We start from the raw sequence: 18,710 nt of genomic DNA, 5'->3' as shown, positions 1-18,710 counted from the left end.
GAAGTACAATGGTTGCTGCCTCACTCCAGAACCCGCCAAGTGGCCTTTCTTCCCATTATGGTCAGGATATCCCTCTTTGCTTCTGTGGCAAGAATGGGCCTCTCGGGAGGAGCCTTAGGACACTCCCTATGGGCAGTAGAGGACCTTAATGCCAAGCTACAAATGGCTTTAGATTTCACGGCTGAATCCCTATGCTCACTACAGAGACAAGTTACATCTCTAGCCCAAGTGACCATTAAAGACAGAAGGCCCTAGATTTTCTAACCGCCAAAAGGGGAGGGACTTGCCTCTTCCTTAAAGAAGAATGCCGTTACTATGTCAATGAGTCAGGACTAGTGGAAGAAAGTGTACATAGACTGGCTGATCTTGTAGAAAGTCTAAAAAGGTCCTCTGCAAAGACTAGCACAACAGGACTCTTCCAGTCCCCTCCCTCACTTGGCTCCTGCCTATCCTCGTTCCCTTACTCATGATCTTTCTTTTCTGTACCTTCCTGCCCTGCATAATTAAATGCATTCAAAACCAGATCAGCAAAATTTCCAGCCAGACTTTCAACCAGCTCCTCCCTAGGGATTACTAGATGCTGAAGGATGTGGACGAGACGAGTGCTGAAATTCCTTGAAGCGCTACCAGAAGATAGCTGGCTCCTTCCAGACATCCAACCCACCAGTGATTGTTTCAAGGGACTGTTCAATCTCTGGATCCAGGGAACATTTCTTGAGTTCCCTGAGGATAAGATCTTCACATTTGGGGCCTGAGTGTACGCCATCATGAAACTGACAGCCCCCACCTTGTTTGACCATAACTCTTCCCTTTTGCACCCACCCATCACTGCCCCCTTCCAGCAGGAAGTAGAGAAATCAACGATATCCCCTCTCCCATACTAAAACAAAAAGGGAGGAATGTTAGTCAAAATGGCACCCGACCCCCACACTCTTCGACCTAAGATGGCAACCGTTAAGTTTCGTTTTCCCGAGATTAGGTTCAGCTTCCCGCTCATGACACAGAAAACTGTGATGCAGACCAATAAAGCCCCGCCAGCTGACCCCAACGATTCCATAACCAATCAGCTCATGCCAAGTGCCTTAATAGGACATATAAGCCAAAGCTCCCCAGACCACGTGGCTGCTCTCTCACTCTCCTCACCGCCACTAAATAAATCTCTTGGTTGGATATTCGCTTCTTGGTGTGGTTGTCTCTTCCTCTAAGGAATTCGGTGGTCTTTTAATACGGACATTCCAGACAAAGGCAGAAAGCCTGAGGTAAAAATATGCAGGCCATATGCAGTGTCCTAGGTATTGGAGCTGCAGCATGTGGTACACAAGGGGAGACACAGGAAAGAAGGCTAGAAAAGCAGATGCCAAGAATGTTCCAGTTATAAGGGTAAGCGAATCATTTATCCCAACACTTTCATTTCATAGATGAAGGCATTAAGTCCCACAGAGAAGAGAAGAGAAGTGAATGGAATTAGACTTCAAGCTCTCCTGGCTCCCACACTTGAGCTTCCAGTTAAGTTGGGACAGATCAAGGCATGCTCAGCATGCCAGGCTAAAACTAGGTGGTTATCTCAATGCAGAGGGAAGCCACTGAAAGTTTTAAACAGATGTGAGTAGCAAAGGTGAGGGAAGGACTAAAAAAATTTGAAGGTTTCTAAACTAAGTGATTGGGAAGCTGGAAATATATTTTGATAACTCTGATTTCATATTACATGGCTTCTCTTCACACAGAATCAGACCTAAGAAAATAATTCAATTAAAAACAAATAGTTTTCAAATGTAACCCCTTTAAAAAAGTCATGACTTTAGACACAGATTCTCATTTGAGTATGTTAAGGAAGGCTGGAGAAAGTGGGCACATTCTGGGACAGCTATCAGGTGCTCTGATTGCCTCCTCTGAGCCTTTGTTTCTGCCTTTGGGAGACAAAAACTCACTTGAGTCCACACCCTTATAAACCTTGTATCCTCTTTGCATTTGAAAAACAGAAAAAACAGTGACTTTTTTTTTTTAGTTCTTGGCTAGCAGCTTAGTTACATTTATTTTTAGTTCACTTTTCTCATAAGCATTATCTCTCAGTACTACGTATGATGGCAAAGAGGTTATCTTTGGTTACAGACACAATACTAATCAGCAACATGAATCTAATTCTCCTCACCTACAGAATTGCAGGCCAAAGATGCACCTCACAGTCCTCGGAGCTCTTTCAGTTGAGGCAAAGAGCAGAGAGAGTCGGACTGGGTTCTAATCCAGCTCTGTGACTCCTGAGTCGTGAGATCTTGGGCAAATCATCCAATGTTTCTTGTGAAGCTGATTCTTGTCTGTAAAATGGAACTAGTTAATGAAAACTCATCCTGGGTTTTGCACTGGTTGTGGGAGTTGCTAGACAATTGGCCATTAGAGCTGACCACAGTGCCAGGTGCATAGTACCTTGTTCAACAGGAATTGGCTTGCCCACACCTCAGGACAGACAAGTCACACAGCAGCATTTCTGAGAGGAGTTTTCAGTCCCCAAGTAACTGAAGCCTTTATTTTAGATGAGCTCTAGAACTAAAGATATAATAAAACCACCTCTATTTCTTTCTCCAGGGTCAATTGTTGTGCGAGCATTACTAAGAGCCTTTAAGGAAGATATGTATTTCCACACCTCTGATTTATGTAAAACTATCTACCCAATCAAAACAGACCCTCGCTCTCTCCCAGTCTGGCCTGCTTCCCAGCTGTTCACATTCCCTCCAGGATTATTAGAAGCTCCACTCGCTCTGCAGGAGCTGGAGGAAAGTAAACAGCTCAGGCAGGCAGGCACCCCACCCAGCATTTTATTTTCCTAAATCACTCCTTTAGCTAATACTTCAGGGACAGACACGCGACGCATCTGGCTCCAACCAAATATTTTCAGTCACTCGGATCCCAAGGTAAATATTTGCCAGTTGGATTGCAGTAACATCGGTGGCGTGAAACAGGCAGCCATTTACCACCTTCCAAGCAGGGCACGCCCAAGTGCTCCGGTGTCGCGTGCCGCCCCCTTCCCGGGAGGTCCCGCGGGGCCCGGCCACGCTTCCGGTCTTGCGCACTTGCAACCTGAGCCTGTCTGAGGCCCGCGTAGTCGAAGATGGTCCAGGCGAGACCTTGAAGCCCAGGGAGGAGGGGCGACGGGTTTGCTGAGTTGCTTCCTTTGCAGAGATCATTTCTTTTCCAGCAGGTGCTGCCTTGCCTTAAGCTCCACGACTGTCTTGTGGGAACGATGTTGGTTGTGGCCGTTTGGAGGTGTCGAACACCACCAGGGAAGGAGTCAGGAAGTCTCTGAGGATGCCTGTGATTTGAGGTGCCTCGGAGACGCCCCCTAAAGCGTGTACCTGTTACGTAAATTGCTACCCTATCATTGGCTTACGGCTTTTGAGCTACAGTGACTAAGCATGCCATGGACTTTGTCTCTCATCAAATCATCTGCCCTTCTGTGGGAATGAACATATTAGCTTTTCCTTACAGTGGTGCATTTTATGCAAGAAGAGTAAGAGAGGTGAACACGCTGGACGATGGAAGTTAGAGTGGGTGTGTACTAGAAGCTAACTTCCTGTCCCATTTTGTGGCAAGGTCTTTTTGGGGTCTTTTAGAGACTACAAAAACTAAGGACCCTTTATTTCCCCAGGAAAAGATTGTGAACACAGTATTTTGCCTATAACCTGAGGGGATTCATGGATCTACAGATTTTACAAATTCCCCTGGCAGAGCCAGGGATCCTACCTAGGCCAGGAAACCTTGCATTTTAAGTAGAGCATGCCCTGGTGACCTGGGCCTGAGGACCCGGACACTCCCTGTGTTGCCCAGGCAGGACTAGGGTTAAGATAATGAGGAACTCACCTTGGGCACGCAATTTAAGAGGGCATGGAAAAGTTCAGAAATCAAGAAAAACAATGTTTTAATGCAGTATTTAAAAAAAGAATCTGCAAACCAAGCCTGTGGTTTGTCACCTGTTTTGTAAACAGAATTTAATTGGAGCAGGGGCCAGGATTAGGATGAAGTGGGTAAGGTAGAGTTGCACATGGGTTGGGTCAGATTCTGTCTTTATTTAAAATTCTCTTATTTTGTATTTTCAAGGATCTTTTATTTTCAGGTATTAAAATATTCGTTGTTTTGAATACTGAGGTTTTTTTTGTGCAGCCTCCTTTAATTTGGCGCCTGATACTCATGCCTCCTTTGCCTTACCCTAGTCCCAGCCCTGCTTGGGTCCAGGATACTGTTCAATTAAATCCAAGTGTAAGTGATCACTTGGGTGTTAGGCCGTGAACCCACATCTTTCCAAACAGCAGAGGTACTAGGAGAGAGCTCTGACCTCTTAAGAGGGTGGAGATCTGGTCCTGGCTCTCTCATGTCCTGCTGGATGACCTTCAATCTGACTTTTATGAGCCTCTTTTTAACTGCAGAATGAGAAGTTAAGACTGGGTACTTTTCAGTTCTGGCAGTCTAGGGTTCTATAACTTTGAAAGAGGCAACTAAACCAAATTGTTCCTTAGAGAACAGAGCTCTCAGTAAGCACCCAATTCCACACCCCATTCCACTAAGATTCCCTTGATTTGCCTCCTTGATGGAAGGGCGCTTTGTTCTACAGCCTTTCATTAGACTTAGTGTGAGGACCCTGACCATCAGCGATCTCTTGAACTTAAGTACTGATTTGATAGAGTGAAAGATTTTGAGAACTGATGAGAGTAAAGAGCATAGAGATAATTTTGTTTTAAGCAAAATGAGTCTCAGACAAGTGAAGTCAGTATGCGAAGGTGGCACAGTGTCAGATTTAGGACTAAAACCTCAGTCCCTGACTGCCGGCCAGTTTTCTTCCCATTGCACCATAATGAAAATATGATGCTTGCCTTCCTAACTCCCTGCAGGGAATTTCCTGAAAGTACTTTGAAACCTCTCTCAAAATGGTCTCTTCATATCCTGTGTTTTGCTAGTTTTCCTTGTTATGTTGCTGCTCACCCCCCAAAAAACAATTCAGGAATTCACCTAGTTCCGAGGGGGTGGGAGCCAAAATTCTTGATAAGGGTCTTATCCTCGAGGGCTTCCCTCTTCCAGCCTCACCTTAGATGATATGTTTAAAAGGTATGCAATCTTACAAAGCTAATTTATTTATTGTTTCGTTTGAAATATATTTTTAAACATGGAGAGAACAAGTGATGCATAACAACTCTATGAAGCAAGTACTATTGTTATTCCCATTTTACTGATGAAGGAACTGAGGCACAGAAAGGCTACCTAAGTTGCCCAAGGTCTCCCTCCCAAATAACAGAACCATAATTCAAATCCAGGCATCCGAACTCTAGGGTCTGTGCTTTTTTAAACTGCACATGGTGTAGCCTGTCTTGTGGGCCATTTCACTTAATCTTGAACAATTCTGGTGATGAGAAGCTGTCTCAGGAGATCCCCATTCTGTTGCTGGGTAACTTCATCAGTTGGAATGTGTTCCTTCTATTTGTTGGTACAAGCCATGGGCACTTGTCCAAAATAGTTTTCTGTTGTCTAAGAAGAAAGGTAAAAAGGAGAATGAAGAACACAAAGAATAAAACCCCTCAATCTGCTCCACTTCCACCAAACATACCTGACCTACTTCCAGTTCTGTGGGCTTCCTGAAAAGACTCAAGAGTTCCCTTTCATTTTTGTCTTCTGAAAGTAAAATACCATGTTCCAGGAAAGAGTTAAGTTGGTCCATGTGGATTATAAAATAGGACTAAGTAGCATAAATTAGAAGTGTATGGCATGATCCACAACTTCACTTTTAGATGTTTGTCCTTCAGAAATAGTTATAGGAGCTTAGAAGGATAAATATTCAAGGGTTTGTATTGTATCTTTTTTGTAATTGCTCAAAAAATTGTAGGCAATTTAAATGTACATCAATAAGGAATGGCTAAATAAATAGTAAATAATGGAGTTGTGAAGGGATTTTAACCTAACATTGAACTGGAGGACATGAAATCTAGCATATTTCACAAGTTCCTTCAGGAGAATGCACCTTGAGAACTGAGAGACTGATTTCCTGTAAATGCCTGGTTTACAGAGAAGCCAGACTTATCTCCTGACCAGTAAACACCTGCCAAGAATCTCTATCATCAAGCCAGTGAACTTACTGCTTGGACTCTGGCTGGACTTCCCCTCTTTGCACTCCTTGTCCATAAATATAGTCACCCCAAACCCTCAAAGGACTAGCCTGTAGCTTGCTATAAGATGTGTTCTGAATTGCAATTCTGCTGTGACTAAATGAACTCAAATTTCTCGTAATTTGAACTTGCCTCAGTTTACCTCCTTATTTAGGTTGACTCAGTACCTTTACTTTGAAATGCTCTGTTAAAACAAAAGGTAGCTCTTAATGAACTAACATAGAAAGATGTCAGTAACACAGTGTGGGATTTAAAAAGTAACTTTTAAACTATGTTTGTTTAAAAAAATGTATATGGTAGGCATTGAAAAAGGTTTAGAAGCATATACTCCAAATTATTAACAGTGGTTACCCCCAGGAGTGGAAGTGATGAAGGGAGAGCTTGAGAGAACTTCCAGTCAATCAAAATGTTACCCTCTTACATTTTTAGGTTCAAAGAGCAAGGTTTTCTGAGCACTGTGGATCAGGTCCAACATGTCCTGAATGTTCAAGTGATGTTTGTTGAATTGATTAAGCAGCTGAATCATCTCTTCAATATGTATTCGTAAATGAAAGTTTATTGCTGGCACAGTAGTCATCTTAAAAATGATTCCAAATCAGCCTCTCTGTAAAAAAGTATCAAAATTGCTTCTCTGTGTTCAGATTACTTTTAACCAGTTTCAGTACATAGGAATAAGATAAACTCCATATTTGCTCTGCAGAAAATCATTATTGACATTTTAAAAATTGGTACTTAATGACATAATGTCACTTCCACTGTCATCCCAGTGGAGGTACAGTTTAAAGAAATAAACATGTTTTTTCTAATTTTAAAAGTTCATTGTAGAAAATAAAAAGTATAAAGAACAAAGGACCTGTAATCCCACTCCCTAAAGATAATCATTGTGAACATTAAATGTGCTTCTTTCCCATTGTTTCAATGTGCAGCACTTTTTTTAGCTGATTTATATTACAATAAAATATACATAGCAAAATTTATACTTTTAACGATATTTAAGTGTATAATTCAGTGCCATTAAGTACATTCACTTTATTGTGAATCCATTAGTGACTATCCTTCTCCAGAACTTCTTCATCATCTCAAACTGCAGCTTTGTATCCATTCAACAGTAACTCCCCATTATTCTCTCTTCCAGCTCCTGGGAAGCACTCTTCTATTTGTCTCTGAATTTAACTACTAGTTACCTCATGTAAGTGGAATCATACAATATTTATCCTTTTGTTTCTAGCTTATTTCAGTTAGCATTATATTTTTGATTATCCATGTTGTAGCATGCATGAGAATTTCATTATTTTAAGGCTGAATAATAGTCTGTTGTATGTATGCACCACACTTTGTTTATTCATTCATATGTTGATGGACATTAGGGTTTATTTACATCCTTTGACTATTGTGAATAATGCTTCTATGAACATTGATGTGCAAATATCTGAGTTCCTGATTTCAGTTCTTTTTGTATATATACCCCCAAAAGTGGAATTACAAGACCATACTATTTTCCACAGCAGCTGTACCATTTTACATTCCCACCAGCAGTGCACAAGGGTTCCAATTTCTCTACATTCTCAAAACACTTCTTTACCACTTTTTGATAATCTCCATCCAGTGGGTGTGAAGTGGTATCTCACTGTGACTTTGATTTCCATCTCACTGATAATTACTGGTATTGTGTACCTTTTCATGTACCTGTTGTTGGCCATTGGTATATATTCTTTGGAGGAATACCTATTCAAGTCCCTTGCACACTTTTTATTAGGTTATTTTTGTTGTTGAGTTGTAGAAGTTTTTAATTCTCAGTATCAATCCCTTATCAGATATGTGATTTGCAAATATTTTCTCCCATTCTCTAGAGAAACATGCCTTTTCTTTCTATTGAAAGTGTCCTTCTATGCACAAAATTTAAAAATTTTGAACTACTTCATGTTATCTATTTTTTCTTTTGTTGTCTGTGACTTGGTGTCATATTCAAGAAATCATTGCCAAAGCCAGTGTCATAAAGATTTCCCCTATGTTTTCTTATGAGTTTTACAGTTTTAGGTCTCATGTTCAGGTCTTTGATCCATTCTGAGTTAATTTTTGTGTATGGTGTAAGGTAAGAGTCCAGTTTCAATCTTTTGCATATGCATATCTGGTTTTCACCGACCATTTGTTGAAAAGCCTTTCCTTTCTCTAATGTGTAGCGCTTGTTTGATAACAGATTTACTCTGACTGGAGCCCAGGCTGCTTCTCCACGTTGTCCACACCGTCCCTGGTGTGTGCTTTAGAGACTGTAAAACTGTTTGGGAACAAAGGGAAGATGTAGTGAACTTGAATCTAGGGCAGAAGCATGATGGCCCAGCAAAGCCTAGAGAAAGTGATTGTTGAAATATTGACTAGATATAGCATGGAGAATACAGTGAATGACATCTCATTACGTTGACAGACAGTGACTGCAATGGAGGGGGTGAGGCCTTGATAATATGGGTGAATGCTGAACCACTGTTTTGAATTTGACACCATCATAAGATTGTATATCAGTGATACTTTAAAACAAAAAATAAATATTGACTAGAGAGATCTTGCTGGAAACTCAGCGAAACCAGTTTCATTTGTCATGAAATGGGGATGATGATAAGAAGGCCTCCCTTCTTTTGCCAAACATTATGATGCTAGAATATTACTATGGCTAATAGTCATTGTTGTGGTCAGTGTTTATGGGGAAGGCACCATGTGCCGCTATGTGTTAAATGCCTTATGCATATTATCTGATTTAATACTCAAAACAGACTTAGGAGGTAGGTACTATTTTTCACCATTTTACCATTTCTGAGCTTCTTTTGTTGTCTGTATAATGAAGAAAATTATATCTATTTGCAGAGTTGTTGTAAGGATTAAATGAAAATAGCAGACATAAAGGGCCTAGCAAAGAACATGCATATACTAGATGCTTAACAGATGGTAGCTCCTTTTCCTCACCGAGGAAGTGATCCCAATACATTCAAATTACATCTATGAGGATTCTGCTTGGTTTTTAACAATTTTGAATTTCTTGATACTTCCTTTCAAGGTAAATTGCAGTGATTTTACAGGTCAGATAGGAAAGTCTGATACCATGTATTTATGAGTCAGGAATAGTTTGTAATCAGCTACCTGCAAGGCCAAAGCAAAGAGACTGATTATTATCAGACACTAGAAAGACTTCTGCAGTCACTCACTGAGGAAGTGAACAAACACCAGTGGCCCTGGAAAATAGCTGGCTGTGTATTTTGGTCCAATGTGTTAGTGATGTTTTAACACTTCATCATTTTGGCTGATAAAGTGTCATTTCCTTAAACCATTTTTCATTTACTACCTTTGCTCACCTCCTTTATTTATTTTTTAAAATAACAATTACAGTGAAGATGCGCAACTGCCTGTGACCAAACTAGAAGAGGCAAGCAAGCCTTAAATTAGTCATTACATGATGCAGTCCTTAGTGGTTGTGATTATTCTGGGTCACATTTCCTGGATATTATTCGGACATTCATTGGGTGGATCCAGGCCACACATTTCCTCTCTGGCTGCAGCTAATAAATTAACTGGCGGTGGGATCAAGTCCTGCTTCTCAGTGGCAGCTGGGCCCTCCCTTGGAGCTTCTCCACAATCCCTTTACTTATTGCTAAATGACCTCCTAATTCCTCACAGCAGCTGTTGTGAACCTTTCCCACTCTCCTCCATCCCTTTAATCTCTGCCTGCTCCCCACACACCGAGCGGCAGGTGATGCAGCGGCGTGACGCCTTCTCTTTCCCGCCGCCTTTGGGTCCTCCGCCATCCGGCCTCATCTCCCGGCGGCCCTCATCCTCAGCTGTCCCCTTACCGCTCAGGGCCTGGATCTGAATGTACTCCCTCCCTCCTAGCACCAATCTCTCCTCTTCTTTTCCCTTTACCCATAAACAAGCTCAAATGTTAACCTGTAGCCCAACCCTGTTTCCCTTAAAGTTAATCCCATGCTCCTTTCATTACTGGCAAGCTCTTTTTTCTCATCACAGAAGTAATATATAGTAGAAAAATTGAGAAGTACAAGTAATCAAAACACCTACGCAAACACATTTCTAGAGGTACCACCAATGTTAACATTTAGTTTATATCCTTGCCATCTTTTTTTCTATGCATATATAATATTCACTTAATTTGACATTGAGAACATTCTGGGTGTTCTGTTTTGTGACCTGGTGCTTTTCTTGTGGCAGTAAATATTTTTCTACAATGTGATTTTCAGTCATTGCATTACAATTCCATTTCATGGATGCTCTATAATTTAGCCATTTTAAACTGTAATCACAAGGTTATTTCCAATTTTTTGCCATAGTTAACTTACAATACAACCTTTGTAAATAACTCTTTGCATATATTCCTGATTATTTCTTTAGTACAAATTTCTTAAGGGAAGTTCCTAAGTGGCTGTTTTAAGTATTTGGGTACACATTTTATTGCAAAATATAAACATTTTAAAAGAGTAGTCTACTATCATCATTTCAACTCCCCTTCACTAAATTCCAAGCAATCCTGACCCTTCCTCCATCACTGAAGCCGCTCTGTCAGAAGTCAAGGTCCCTGTCAGTTACTAATCAATCACATGTTTTCCCGGGCCTTACCCTGTCTAATCTCTTTGCAGCAACTGCTGCTCTTTTCTTTTGAAAATGTTATCCCTTCTATTTTACCTGAGTCCTTCTTCCTCTCTAGTAAAACATTTTTAGGTTCTTTCCTGATTCCTTTTCTACTCCTTGTCTTTTCCTTATTCACAACTCTTACCCCAGATGTTCAACTATTGAGTTCATGTCAATGACACATACATCTCAGCATAAGTCTGACTTGATTTGGGGTCAGCCATACATCTTGCCATTCTTCCCTGACCGCTTCCTCCTCTCCCCGCCTCCGCCTATACTTCATGCATCAGTCGTCCTAGATTACTTGCATTTCCTATGCATTTGGTCATGAGGTACTCTATGCTTGAAAAGTCTTTCTATTCTCACTTGCTAAAGCTTTATTATTTATCTCTCAAGATTCACCTCCTGGAAAACTGCGTGACAAGCCCCCACTCCCACTCTTTTTTGCTTATTTGCTTGTTGGCCTGGCCAAGTAGAGTGACCCCTCCTGTATGCTCTCATGTCCGTGTTTCTTTCCTGTGCTGTGCTATGACTGTCTCCTCCTAGGCTGTGAGCTCCTGGGACACTGGAATCGTGACTTTGTCACCTAGCAGTGAACACTCTCCATCCCATTGTCAAATCCGACTCATCTTCCCCTGGATACATGTCCACCGCTGTACTCTTGAGCCATGGGTTGAGTGGGACTACCCGAATCCCATCTGCAGGAGTAGGTCCTTATTGGCCACATAACCCAATTATAGCAAATGACAAGAAAACAGTTTTTTGAAAAGAAAATCTGTTCTGTGACAGCTATTAGAAGAGATAAATGCTTCTTTTCTCCTACCTGATGCAGTGTAAAGATTTAAGGTACAATTATTTATCCATTTTGCTGCATGAAGGGGTGTCTGGAACCGCCTGAGGGGTGGGTGTATGTGGAAGATGAAGCTTGTATCCAGGAAGACACAGCAGAGATATAGAGTGAATCAGCATATGTATGTGTGTATGTATAATTTAATTTAACAATCGTGTGTGTGATGTTTCTTATGTGCCAGGTGCTGTTCTATATGCTTTATAAATGTTAACTTATTTAATCATATCAATCTTATGAAGTAGATACTATTATGACCCCTGTTTTATGGCAGAGAAAAGCAATACACAGAAAGGCTAGATAAGTTGCCTGAGGTCATTTAGCTCATAAGTGGGTATTTGAAGCTGGGCTTAGTCACCGGTCTTATGTTGTCCCTCATTGTACAGTGACACCAAAGAAAGGCTTAAAGAGCAGGGCTTTCTCTGAAGTCATCCATTGATTCTATGTGAAATCCTTTTCTCATTGTGTTTGAATCTGTCCTACACCTGGATGCAGAGAGAGGCAGTTCACTTAGGCAACCTTATGTTTTCTTGCCCATGGCTATGATCTCTGAGCAATCTTTTCACATCACAAAACTAGGTTTTTAATTGCTCTTTGCTCAGAAAAAGCTAGATAGGAGTCTATTTCTTCATGTGGTGTATTGAATCATGGAATAAGAGGTTTAGAAGCATTCCTTAAAGTGATCCCTCTGACCCTCTCAGGTGCTGATGGGAAAACTGAGGTTCATTGAGGAACTGTGACTTGCTCAGGGTCAAAGAGAGAGTTAGGTGCATCAGGATGGGCACCTTTCTTGGGATGCTTAGATGTGTTATGTTTGTTATACCAGTGGTCTGTAGCCCTTTCCATTCAAGGAGGCTTTCTAGAATCCAGAGTGTCCTGGGCCAGGCTGATGGAGTATAGTACAAGATTTGGGTTCTGCACTGCTGGGACTAGAAAGCAAAGGGAAAATGTTGGCTTAGACACAACCAGAAGCAGAATGGAGGCTCCATTGCCTGTCCCTCCCATCTAAGATCATTCTGGAGTGATACCTCCCTGCAAACCCGGAGATCTTGATGAGTATGTCAAGGCACTTTTGAGTCTTCATCTTACTTGACCTCTCAGAACTATTTGACACTGTTATCCATTCCCTCTTCCAAACTGTTTTTCTTCCAAGTCACCCTGACCTCTTGATTTTTTCCTGCTCCTCTGGCTGTTCCTACTCTTAGACCTTCATGAGTTCTTTCTCCATCTGATTTTAAGCCTGGTGTCCATCCTGGACCCTCTGTTTTCTCTGTTGCCATCCTCTTCCTGGGGGTAAATACACATCATCTATCACCAGAGTTTTAATGATTTACATACTGGTACTTAACAAACTCCTATCTCATGTCTCTCTCCACATGTCAGACCCATCCACGCAGGTTTCCAGTTGGGCATCTCCACTTGGATATCCCTTGGGCACCTCAGGGCCCACATGGACAAAGCTCTCATTGTCTGTCCACCTCGCCTGCCTTCCTAACCCAGGTGTTTCCCCTCATGGTCTCTGTTTTAGGAAAGGTGCCGTCACCTACATAGCTCTACAGACTTGATTCTCTTGGCTTTTGCTTCTCACTCTCCCCACAGCCACTTCTCAGGTCTAGGAGTTCATCACCTGGGGTAGCCTTCTAACTGGTCTCCCTCCTTCACATTTGCCCCACTCTAACTTGTTTTATGCATTGTAGCCAATATTAACATTTTTTACATTTTCAAAAAAATATATTTTCAATCATAAAATTGATACATACTTATAGCAACTTTAAACAATATAACAGATACAAAGTAGAAATGGAAAGATTCCTCTCCTCCATAGTTCCAATTTCATCCTAGGTGAACAGACAGTTTGGTGTATTTCCCATCAGACTCTCTTCTGTGCTCATCTAAAGAAATATTAAGTGGGCTATGTCCCACTTTATTTTCCAGCAATCCAGAACTGCCCATTTCTTTGCACTTTGTGTCCCCTCCTTAATGTTCATCCTTTCCCTGTGCTCTTCCCTCACCATCCTTCTTCTGGACAGCAATTACTCATCCTTTAAGATCCATTTTATGTCATCTCCTTCCTGATGCCCCCAGACTCAGTGGGGCGTTTACCGCTCTTACTGCGTTAGCATGCTGCATTATAAGCTTTTTTGTCCTGCTTTCTCCCACTGGGTGGAGCTTCTTGAGGAAGAGACTGTGCCTTATTCTCCATGGTATCCCCACACTTGGCATGAGACCTGGCACAGTGTTCCACTCACCTGGCTGAGTGTGACTCATTACTGCCTGAGTCTCCTGAGGTACAAGAGCCTTAGGTTGGAGAGGCAGTTGTTCCAAGCAGACAGGACTGTGAAGCTTCCTGACAGTTCACAGCAAGAATAGGAGACAAGACAGGGGCTGAAGAACAAGAGAAAGAATCTAACAGGGGAAAAGGAGCCGGTGGCATCAAAGGAAGGAAAGGAACCTTTATGAAGGATCTTCACATTTAGCACCTTGCATGCATTATCCTATTTAATTCTGTCAATGGTACTCTCCCCATTATACAGATGAGAAAATTGAGGATTAGGATGTAAAGTGTCTTGCCCAAGGTCATGAAGTGAGTAGCAGAGCTAAAGTTGAAAGCCAGTTCTGCTGAATTCAAAGTCCAAGGTCCTACACCCTATGCACATTGATGATCAAGTAGGTGTGGTCTGGTCTCCACCTGCCATTTCCCTAGACCCTTCAGGGGTGTTTGGAAAAGGTCTGTGTCCAGCAACTCTGAACAGAAATCCCTAATAGCTATCAGCCTTTGCGGAGATAGTGAGTGATGAACCAGATTTTCAGACACTGAGCTTTTTCACTTCCACATGCTAAGGCTCTAGAGTTTATACTGGAAGGAGTTAGTCTCCCAGGCCTCTGGAGGAAACCAACAAGGGCTTTGGGAAGCCTCACCCAGCCCAGCTTTCTCTGAATCCCCCTCAGGCAGCCATACCTCTCCTTAGTCTCCTCGTGGCCCCTCCTCAGCCCAGATCAGTCATGGCTGCTGTGTCCTGCCAGGACCTGCTGGCCAGAGCACACCTATGGGGCAGTCATCTCTGGAGGCCCAGCAGCCCTGGGCCCAGCGCTGTGATGTCTAAGCTGTGGGCGCTTCTTGGCAGTTGTGATCACCTTGGGATCACAGAGGGTGCTGTGGATGGGGTGGGGGGCACTCAAGGACAGCCTGAGTAAGGAGCCTTGTCCAGGGGCGAGGCCGACCCGAGGGACGCTCATCCTTCAGTCCATAAACGTTTACTAGGCGGCCTTGGCAGTGCTTGGTCTTTGAGGGCAGGGGTCCCAGGTCTGAGAGGAGCTGAGTAATAGTAGCAGCTGCTTTTTATCCAGGCCATCTACATAGCAGAGGCCGTACACAGACACTGTTACTTAATCCTTCAACAACTCTGTGAGAGAGAGCTGTTTGCATTTTATAAATTAGACAGTAAAGAAAAAAAAGAACAAAGAACAGAAAACTAAAGCTCAGAGAGGCTGTCTATAACCACTGAAGGACAGAGTTGGGATTTGAATTCAATTCCAAATCTGGTTATTTCAAGCCTGTGGTAAACTGCCCAGGATATATAAAATCCATCCCCATCATCAAAGAGCTCACAATCCTCGGTGCTCTGTGTGCCAGGCACAGGGCAACACTAGCAGTTCCTGCCTGCACCACATTATCTCTAATCTCCACAGCTTTATACCTGCTCTTTGCTCTGCCTGGAAGGCCTTCCACACCTTCTTTCCCCTGCTAACTTGTTTTTTTCATTCTGCAGGTCTCAGCTTGCCTGTCACCTGGCTATCCAAGGCTGAGGACTTCATACTTCTTTTGGGGAGGAGGCATTAGCTGGTTAACTCTGCACTTCCAATTCCCACTTGTCTTGCTGGAAGTTCTTGGACTCCCCATTTGGAAAATTCCCTCCTCCCAGATAGTTAGTTTGTGTAACTGACACCCCTCCCCCCAGCTCAACGCTTGGTTCTGATTGTTTAAGCCAATCATCAGATCTCATTCTACCTGTTACTGCCATCAGTGCAAGGATGGGGGGATACTCAGAAATGATGAAACAAGGAGAAACTAGAGACCTTAAGAGTTATAAGAAAATCACCTTTTTTATGAGACTAAAGGAGGGAACATGCAGGGATACAACCTGGCTACGAGCAACCTGGAATTTAATAGAGGAGAGACTTAAGGGATGACAGCCTGGTGGGAATACAGGCTAGGGGACTTAGCCTCTATTATTAAAAACAGGATATTTTGACCCACATAATTACTCTTTATTTACTTCCAACTTTTTCAGAACCTTGGGCAAGAAAGAGAGGTGCTATTCATGAACCTCTTGGAGCCCCAACATAATCTTTGCAGACACGCACACACACACACATACACACACGTTCTTGGGTCATTTTAATATACTGTTTGGATCATGTTCACCTACTTTTTAATGAAAATTAACTTTTAAAATCTGTACTACAAATATTTTCCCAGGTATTTTATTTCTCTATGGCTTTTGTTTGTGGTATAAAAATTGTGAACATTTATATAGTCAAATATATCTGTCATTTTTTTAGAGCCTCTGAGTTTTAAGTCTGTTTTAGGAAGGACTCCCCTATCCTCAGTTTATAGTATAGTCCCCAAAGTTTTCTTGTACTATTCTTCTCACTGTTTTGCTCTTTTATGTGTTTTACCTATTATAATTTTTTCATTGTTGTATAATATATAAGATTAGAATCCATTTTCACTTTCTCCCATACGGAGAAACCGGTTGTGCCAGCATCATTTACTAAATAGTCCATTCTCTTTCCACTAAATTGAACTTCCACATGAATTGTGTGTTGACTTTTCACATATACTGCTGTTGATGGTGGATTTTCTATTTTGTTTTGCTGACCTAAGAGGTCCAGGAATTTTTTTGTTAATCTTATATCCAGCCACTTTACCAAAGAATATAAGGTCACTTTATGAGCTTACAGAAGGGGTTGGGAGTCGAATGTGTTGGATTCTGTAGGGCATAGGACTGGTTGGCCCGGAGCCTGAGGGTGTCAGGAAAGGAAGCAGATGAAGGACAAGGACAAGAAGAAGACTTGATTGTGTGTTTAGGGCAGTGTGCTAGTAGGAGTCAGTTCCCCTGTGAGCAGTATGATTAACAGAGAACTGAAAAACAGTTGATTAGAAAGAGTAACATTTATTGCTCTCTTACATAAAGGACATCTTTTGTAGGCAGTTCAGACTCCATGACCTCAGGAACCCAGATTGCTTCTAGGTTTATATGCTGCTCCTCTTCAGATGTGGTCCTCATCCTTGTGATCCAAGATGAACTCTGGACATCACATACATGTTGCTAGCAGGAGGAAGCAAGACGGGGAAGAGACAAAGGTGATATCCCAGGTATAGCTTTAAAAAATTTTTTAGAAGCTGCCACATGATAATTCTACTCATTGACCAGAACTGAGTTATATCAGTTCCAGGGAATGCTTTTTTACTTTTACTTTTTTTTCAAGATCAAATATTTTAGTCAAGATCAAAATATTTTTATTCAAGATAAAAATTCTGAAGATTATAAAGATTTGTATTACAAATGAATATTCTAAGGTGGTGATAACACATCCTGGATTGGCAACCAGCAGTCTCTGGTTCAGGTACATTTGTGGGGAGAAGGGGACGTGTGATTTTCTTTAGCTCTCAGCTGCCAGCACAGAAAGGAGAGGGAAGAGGTGAGTGGCATATGGTGCAGAGGGTGGGGACAGCAGAAGAATAGGGGTGCCAGGCATGGAGGGAGTAGGTGAGAACAGCATAAGCTTAGTTGGAAAGGGGAGAAGACTATTGGGGGGATGATGGACCTGGAGAAGGAGGAGGGAACAAGGGCTTAGTGATCTCAGAGAGACTGAAGAACAAATGCACAGCTAGAGGGCCGGAAGGCTGTGCTGGAGGCTGGCATATTTGGCAGTGGGAAGTGGAACAGTTTAGCTGTAGTGGTGGGTAATGGAGGTGGAAGGGAGACGAGGGTCGCACGATGTCATGAAGGTAAGGCATGCCGTGGGCGTTCTCCCCTGCACATGGCACTGCTCCAGGAGGATGGCAGTGGTAGGGAGACGGGGGAATGAATACAGGGAAGGCGTTGTAGTCAGATGGCATGAGTCCCAAGGGAGTCACACTGGAGGAGAGTAATGGTCGTGAAGCATGCAGAAGGGTGAGGTCATGGACCCCACCCTCTGCCTTCATCTGCTGACCCAGGTGTCAGCATCTGACACAGGGACGAGAGAACAGAAAGTCATCGCTGAGGATGGCTTCAGGAGATGCCTGTGATCAGGGGATGTGAGTCTCAGGGAGGTTCGGGAAGAGAGGAGAACCTGTGAGGAGGCTAAGGATGAGGGGGATTGGTTTGTCATGGAGTAAAGAGTCTAAGTGGACACAGAGGAAAACCATGTAGGACAGGGGAGTACTTGGTGTCAGGAGAAGAGACATAGAATAGGGTGAAGTTGGAAATGCAAGAGAGAACAAGTGGGAAGGCTTACGTTTGGCAGGGACCTAAGTCTACAAGATGCAACATCTGGGCAGGGGGTCCACACAGACTCTGGGAATCAGGTTGTGTTGTGGAAGACCCAAGCTGTGGCTCTGGAGAAATCTGGCCTGGTGCAGAGCTGCTGGCCATGGGCCCATCCAGGGATGGGCTCTGGGTGGTCAGAAGCCACACCACGAATTTCCAAAGACCTAAATGTGGAGAAGCTGCAGGCTGAGAAGAGCTACTTTCCTTCCTTGGAAGCCTCCCTTGCCTCGCTCCTAAGGCTTCCAGGATGAAGTCTGAGCACAAAAACAACCCTCACTCCCCTGTCAGCTGCTTGAGATAACCCTGGTTGTCCAACAATGCCAAGAATCATGCTCTTCTAACATTCATTTTGATTTAAAATCTTTTATGTTTGAGGTGGACTTTTCTCTGTTGACAATGGGCTGGGTTCAGCTTATTCATTAGGTGTGGATCTCCTAGCTTGTGGTAAATCCTGATTGGAAAACAGTATAAAGACATTTCCTGGTAAATGTATAAATATATATAGATGTTGGTTGTTCCCCTCCCCACCACCAACACACACTGTAGAAGCAATTT

At 42.6% G+C, this 18,710-nt stretch overlaps 1 long non-coding RNA gene across 1 annotated transcript; it reads left to right on the top strand.

Moving 5' to 3' along the window:
- The first annotated feature begins 3,098 nt into the window (after positions 1–3,098).
- Positions 3,099–15,649, top strand: LOC118923074 (uncharacterized). Its single transcript, XR_008997552.1, has 3 exons — positions 3,099–3,316; positions 7,279–7,332; positions 15,387–15,649. It is a non-coding gene; the product is annotated as an uncharacterized LOC118923074 (long non-coding RNA).
- The last annotated feature ends 3,061 nt before the right edge of the window (positions 15,650–18,710 follow it).

Source organism: Manis pentadactyla, chromosome 4, assembly GCF_030020395.1.
Source record: "Manis pentadactyla isolate mManPen7 chromosome 4, mManPen7.hap1, whole genome shotgun sequence".
Classification (NCBI taxonomy): Eukaryota; Metazoa; Chordata; class Mammalia; order Pholidota; family Manidae; genus Manis; species Manis pentadactyla.
The sequence above is the reverse complement of the archived record's forward strand: the minus strand, read 5'-3'. Positions and strand labels throughout refer to the sequence as shown.